The following is a 7144-nucleotide window of genomic DNA, read 5'->3' on the forward strand; positions in this document are numbered from 1 at the left end:
CGACAGCTCGTTCGTGATTTATCGATCAAATCAAACAAACCCAGATTAAGCAGCTTGTGAGCCTCCATCTCTAATTTTCATTCACTACTATGGCAGTTGATTTGTATCCCTTCGATTCATATCCCCTTTCCTTGTTGAACACGACTCTATATATGGGAAACAATAAGACTTTTATTAAGACACTTAAGAACTTACAATTTTAGAGACTACTACACACTTTGCTTCCTTTGAGGCTTTTCTTGGTTTGTTTGGAGCAACTGAGCTTCACACCATTTATGAAGTGTGTGTATGTGTGTGTATATATATATATATATATATATATATATATATATATAGTTGCAAACTCTTTAGGGATTCTATAACATCAGACGCATTATATAAAATCATTGACACAAATTGAATAAGGTTTCGTCCATTAAGTGTTCACCAGTATCAAGTCACAAGCAAATGCAAAAAGTTGAACAACCCACACGTACTCTTAAATGATGGAATGATACTCTTTTTTTAAGCAATTGGATAATTGCGAATTCAATTAGTTTTTTATGTGTTTTTAAAATTGTAGGATTACTTATTGTATGTCAGGCGAAGTATTTTACGATAGGGGAAGAAATAGTAGGGAAACAATTGCTTCAAGATGCAGCCGATCAGGGGCAGTTGGATATGATCTTCGTTCTAGGAATGATTTTGATGGTCGAAGGCATTGAAAGAAAGCAAGAAGATTTGATCATGTTAAATAATGCCTACGTTAATACTAGAAGAAGTTGGAATCTAAGACACACCTGTAACAACGTTCAAAACTACTTGGTAAGGAGAACAAAGGAGATAAAGTTCCATTGCTTATATAGAAGTTATGCAAAGCATCCTTCTGTGAGCAGTTATAGAACAACTTTTATGAATCAATACAGTTGGTTGTTAAATTGTGATATTTGTTTTTGGGATGTGTGTTTCGTTAAGTTTGCTTTGATGTTTGACATTAGTTTCGAGTGTGTATATATATATATATATATATATATATATATATATATATATATATAAAATAGTTGTTTGATTCACACAATTAGTGATGCATATAGTATATGTATTTTGATGTAATGGGAATACATACTTTTAAATTTATTAAATGCTAATATATATATATATATATATATATATATATATATATATATATATGTTTTATATGTACGTTATTTTTGTCTTTGTCATTTTACTAACCAAAAGTCCACTGTGACCTATAATAGGTTATATTGTTTGAATTATGTTTTTTGACTAAAATAGACTTACTAATCACAAATGTGGATTGATTTCAAGGGCACTTTGGTCTATTTGCAATCTCTATAGTGAAGGCGCCATTTTTTCTAAGGAAATAAAAATAAGTGTTTAATCAAGTCGTTATTAAGGAAAATACCGTATATAGAATTTATATTTTAAGTAGCTCTATATCTATATTTATTACGAATGTTATTTAAAATTATAATTATTCGTATACTACATGGGTTTTAACCTGATATTGAATAATGTCTACCCAATAGTTTGACCTAGTATCCATCCAACACATTGAAATCAAGGGTTGTCGAAGGTTCACTAATCGATACACACTTTGTTTGCATGTGTATTCTACAAGTGTCGATCTCAATTAAACCATTCTACTAAGGTAAAATATTGTGTTATTTAAAATTCTACATTACTTTAAATATTAAATACAATGAACAATCAAAGTATAAAGTGGATGTATGAAAGAAAAGATAATCGTAGTTGTGTATCCCGTGTTTTCGTACAAGGAGTGAAAATTTTTGTAGATTTTGCTACCAGTCAACCTAGGTTCATGGAGAAAGATAAAATCAAATGGCCATGCATCAAATATCGTAACGTACCATATACAGAAGTTGATACTGTTAAGCATCATTTATATAAGTTTGGTTTTGTTGAGGAATATTGGTTTTGGGATAAACATGGTGAAACATTAATCGATGATGACGATACTTTTTTTGGGGTGGATGATTCAAACACCAATTTTAATGAAGGTGCATGTTCTTATAGAAAAATGGAAATAGATGCAATGGCTCCTGATTTAAATAATAGTAATCCTGAAGAGGAGCCAAATGCACTAGATAATTTTTTTTTTGATATGCTAGATGCAACCGATAAAGAATTGTGGCCTGGATGTAAAAAAGCGACACAACTATCTGCTTGTAGCTAGATTATTGAATATAAATGTAGCAACCAATTTCTGGTATGAATTTCATTCATGTATTATTCATTTTTGGCCTCAAACTCGGCGAGTTGTTGGCCAACTCGACGAGTAGGAGCGACTTGGACCCGGGAGTTTAATGACCTACTCGACGAGTCAGCAAGTAGACTCGACGAGTAGGCCTTGACTGGACAAAACCCTAATCTAAGGGATTGCACCCTATTTAAGCATCTCATTCAGCTTCCCTTCATCCTTATTTCTCTCAGAACTCTCCACATCAAACACTAATCGTTTGTGTAAAGATCTAATGTAATGCCCCGTTCATAAAGTATTTAATTATGAGTCCCTGAGATTTAAGAAGAAGGGTAATTTTGGTCCTTTTACGGGAAATGAGTTTTATCCAAGAAGGTTTGGACTGGTGTGTGTGTGTGTGTGTGTATTCAAGCATAGGGCTTCTCGCCACCCTCGTGTGAATGTAAAGTTTATCGGGAGTGGGTTTAGAGTAGAGGAGTTACGGTGTTTTGAAGATGATATTGATTATAGCTCTTAATGGAAAAAGCAAAAAAAGGTTCCATGCATGCCATGCATGTGTGCTCGAGTTTGGTTGGGTACACCCAACGTAGTGAGGGAAAGAAATGCGGGGGGCAAGGTTGAGTACGCCCAGCGTATTCTCAGAATCCTCAAACCCTAATTTTAAGGGCAACCATTATATAAGGAACATAAGGGCTTCCTCCTTAGCCTCCATAGACACTCTATTACCTCCAGAAACCCTAGACATCCGTATTTCCTCCATTTTTGGGTGTGTTTGGTCTTGGAAAGCTTATTTTGGCAAAAGAGAAGCTAGAAGAATAAGGGAGAAGTTTTCAAAGAAGGAGAGGAACGATTGGAGCTTATAGATCTGGAAAGACATCATCCTTTATAGTCTAAAGTGTAACTATCAAACAATTGACAGTTTATACCCTCTTATTTAATTAATCTCTTTAAGTCACCAAATTAATTCCAATTAATCTATGACTTATATTAATCAAATAACCATATATTATTCCTTATAATATTTACTCTCTCTTAACAAATCATCCATCAAGTTGCTATGGTGAAGGCAACCCAAAAGGACCATGCACAACCGGATCAAATACTTGCCTAATATAGTTGCAGCCTTAGACACTATTCCAACAGTCTCCCACTTGGATAAGTCTAGTAACTATACAAGTACAATTCGGTTTGCAATTGTAGCTCTCAAAGACGCTATCAAACTCTGATCTAATCAATCTTGTCCTTTAGATAAGGGATCGTACAGTCCTCTGTTAGATATCATGCTGACAATCCTATGGAATGGTTAGTCTAGCATTTGATTTCTCGATCTCCGATTTATTCGACATAGAACTTAATCAAACACATCAATTCAGTTCTAATCGGGCCTGGCACATAAGTCAAATCAAATCATCGAGTGGCCAAGATATCTCTTCTACCCTCTTAGGATAAAATTTACAGATAAACTTCGACTTATATGCATTTACTTATTCATTAACCAACTATACACAACAATGCGTTTTATAACACCAAGTTACTGATGCGTTTTCGCATTATCAATGTACAATCAATTAACAAATAATAAACCATATATCTAGGTTTTAAGACTATATGATATTATCATCTTGCGATCACCTTTTATATCGTATTCCATAAAGTGATTCCAGCAAGCGCGGGTTTGTTCCAATGCTCAAAACCAATTCATAAGCACTCATGAACGTTGCAGCAACCCTTTGCTATGTCTAACACCATTTAGACAATCTACAAACCAATTCATGACAATCTTCATTAATATCTACTTCCAAAATATGAACGATTGTAGACAATTTGAATAATTTGATTATTCCTAATAAACTCAATTATTCTGGAAGTCAAAACATGCAAAGTGAAACAATAGTTAAACAAATCAACATATGACAGTAACTTTACTTATAAATAAAACTCCTTTATTTAATCATCAAATGTTAATTACATTTATCTATTATACGTTTCTAAATACTATCTAATCTATACAAATATCATCCTTCAGCCCAATACTCCTAGCATGCTGCAAGTGCTTAACCCTACTCAGTCCCTTCGTAAGCGGATCTACTGGGTTATCTTCTGATGATATCCTCTTAACTATGAGTTGTCCTTCTTCTACACAATGTCTAATGAAGTGATATTTTCTATCCATATATCGAGATCTACCATGATCCCTTGGTTCCTTGGTCAAGGCAACCGCACCTTCGTTATCACAGAAAATCTCCATGGGCTCCTTTATGGCAGGCACAAATCCAAGATCACCAATGAAGTTCTTTAGCCATATCGCCTCCTTCGACGCTTCGCTCGCTGCGATGTACTCTGATTCGCACATTGAATCAGCTACGGTTTCTTGCTTGGAACTCTTCCAAGTTACTGCTCCTCTATTTAGGGTAAAGACCCAGCCCGACTGCGAACGGTAGTTGTCCCTATCGGTCTGAAAACTGGCATCACTATACCCTCGCACCGTCAAGTCATCACTCCCTCCAAGGACTAAGAACCATTCTTTCGTCCTCCGAAGGTACTTAAGGATGTTCTTCACCGAAATCCAATGAGCTTTGCCAGGGTTCCCTTGATATCTGCTAACCATGCTCAAAGCGAAGGCTACATCAGGGCGAGTACAAGTCATAGCATACATGATTGAGCCAACTGCGGAAGCATATGGTATTCGGCTCATTTCTGCTATTTCAGCTTCGGTACTCGGACTTTGAGTCTTACTCAACTTGGCATTTCCTTGTATCGGTAGTTCTCCCTTCTTTGAGTTTTCCATACTAAAACGTTTTAGTACCTTCTCTAAGTAAGTATTCTGACTAAGTCCAATTAGTCTCTTACTTCGTTCTCTTACTATCCTTATTCCCAAAATGTAAGAAGCCTCTCTGAGGTCCTTCCGAGCTAGGACTTGACTTCCTGCAGAGTCGGGATGTTGTTTCCTATGAGTAATATGTCATCGACATATAGAACGAGGAAGCTTACTATACTCCCACTGGCTTTGACATATACACAAGATTCGTCTTCGCTTTGTACAAATCCAAACTCTTTGACTTTCTCATCGAAGCAAAGATTCCATCTGCGAGACGCTTGATTAAGTCCATAAATGGACTTCTTAAGCTTACATACTCTATTTGGATGCTTCGGATTCACAAATCCCTCTGGCTGAGCCATGTAAACATCCTCAGCCAACTTTCCGTTAAGGAAGGCGGTCTTGACATCCATTTGCCAAGTCTCATAATCATGAAATGCGGCAATTGCTAGCATCACTCTAATAGATTTAATCGTCGCAACTGGTGAGAAGGTCTCATCATAGTCAACTCCCGGAGTTTGAGTAAAGCCCTTCGCAACCAATCGCGCTTTATACGTATGTACGTTCCCATCCACGTCGGTCTTCTTCTTGAAGATCCACTTGCACCCAACGGTCTTACGTCCGGGCACATAACCAACCAAATTCCTAACTTGGTTATCGTACATGGATTGGATCTCGCTATCCATTGCCTCTTTCCATTTTGCAGACTCCGGGCCTGCCATGGCTTGCTTATAGCTATTGGGTCCATCAAGATTTATTAGTGTACCATCACTAATATACGTGTCCCCTTCGGTAGTAATATGAAAACCATAGAACTAGGGATGAACTCTAACTCTATCGGAACTTCTAAGAGGTAAGGATTCGTCAATCGGTTCAACCGGAGTTTCCTCCTCGGGTTGAATGCCAGCGGTAGAGGTTCCTTCATCTATCGACTCTTGAATCTCTTCAAGTTCGATTTGCCTCCCATTGTCTCCTTGGCTTATGAGTTCTCTCTCTCTCGGAAAACTCCTCTCCTCGCAACAAAGACAATATTGTCTTTCGGTCTACAGAAGAGATATCCAAAGGATGTCTGCGGGTAGCCGATGAAAATACATCGCTCACTTCGAGGTTCAATCTTGTCGTGAGTATCTCGTCTTACGAAAGCCTCGCAACCCCAAACCTTGATATGTGCCAGCGAGGGAGCTTTCCCCGTCCACATCTCGTGAGGTGTTTTGGCAACCTTCTTAGTAGGGACTCGGTTAAGGATATGGGCGGCAGTCTCTAAGGCATACCCCCAAAAGAAGATAGGTAGTGAAGCACGACTCATCATAGAGTGAACCATATCTAATAAGGTTCGATTACGCCTTTCTGCCACACCATTCCACTGCGGTGTCCTAGGAGGCGTCAATTGCGAAACTATTCCACACTCCTTGAGATAATCGTGGAATTCAAGACTTAGGTACTCTCCTCCTCGCTCAGATCGAAGCATCTTGATTTTCTTGCCCAATTGATTCTCCACTTCATTCTTGAACTCTTTGAACTTTTCAAAGGTTTCTGACTTTTGCTTGATTAAATAGATGTACCCATATCTACTATAATCATCGGTAAAAGTCACAGAGACGCGGTTCCCATCCTTCGTGGTTGATCTAAAGGGTCCACATACATCGGTATGTATTAGGTCCAATTGCCCCTCACCCCTTTCACAAGTATTTGTGAAGGGTGACTTAGTCATCTTTCCAAGTAAACAAGACTCGCATGTGTCAACTTCCCTAAGGTCGAATGACTCCAACACTCCATCCTTTTGGAGTTGGGCTATGCGTTTCTTGTTAACATGTCCAAGACGGCAATGCCACAAGGATGCTTTCTCCAAACTAGTGGAAGAATCAATATTCAAAACATCATTTCCTAAGTTATCAACAATCATAACAGTTTCATATATTCCATTACATGGTATAGCTGCAAAGTAAAAGACACTATTTAGATAAGCCAAAATAGAACCATTCTCATTATTAAAAGAAAATCTAAATCCTTGTCTATATAAACCATGAAATGAAATGATGTTTCTAGCCATTTCTAGCGAATATCAACAATTGTTCAAATCTAAACATAAATTATTCCTAAGCACT

Source organism: Lactuca saligna, chromosome 7 (genome assembly GCF_052625555.1).
Source record: "Lactuca saligna cultivar CGN05327 chromosome 7, ASM5262555v1, whole genome shotgun sequence".
NCBI classification, from domain to species: Eukaryota; Viridiplantae; Streptophyta; class Magnoliopsida; order Asterales; family Asteraceae; genus Lactuca; species Lactuca saligna.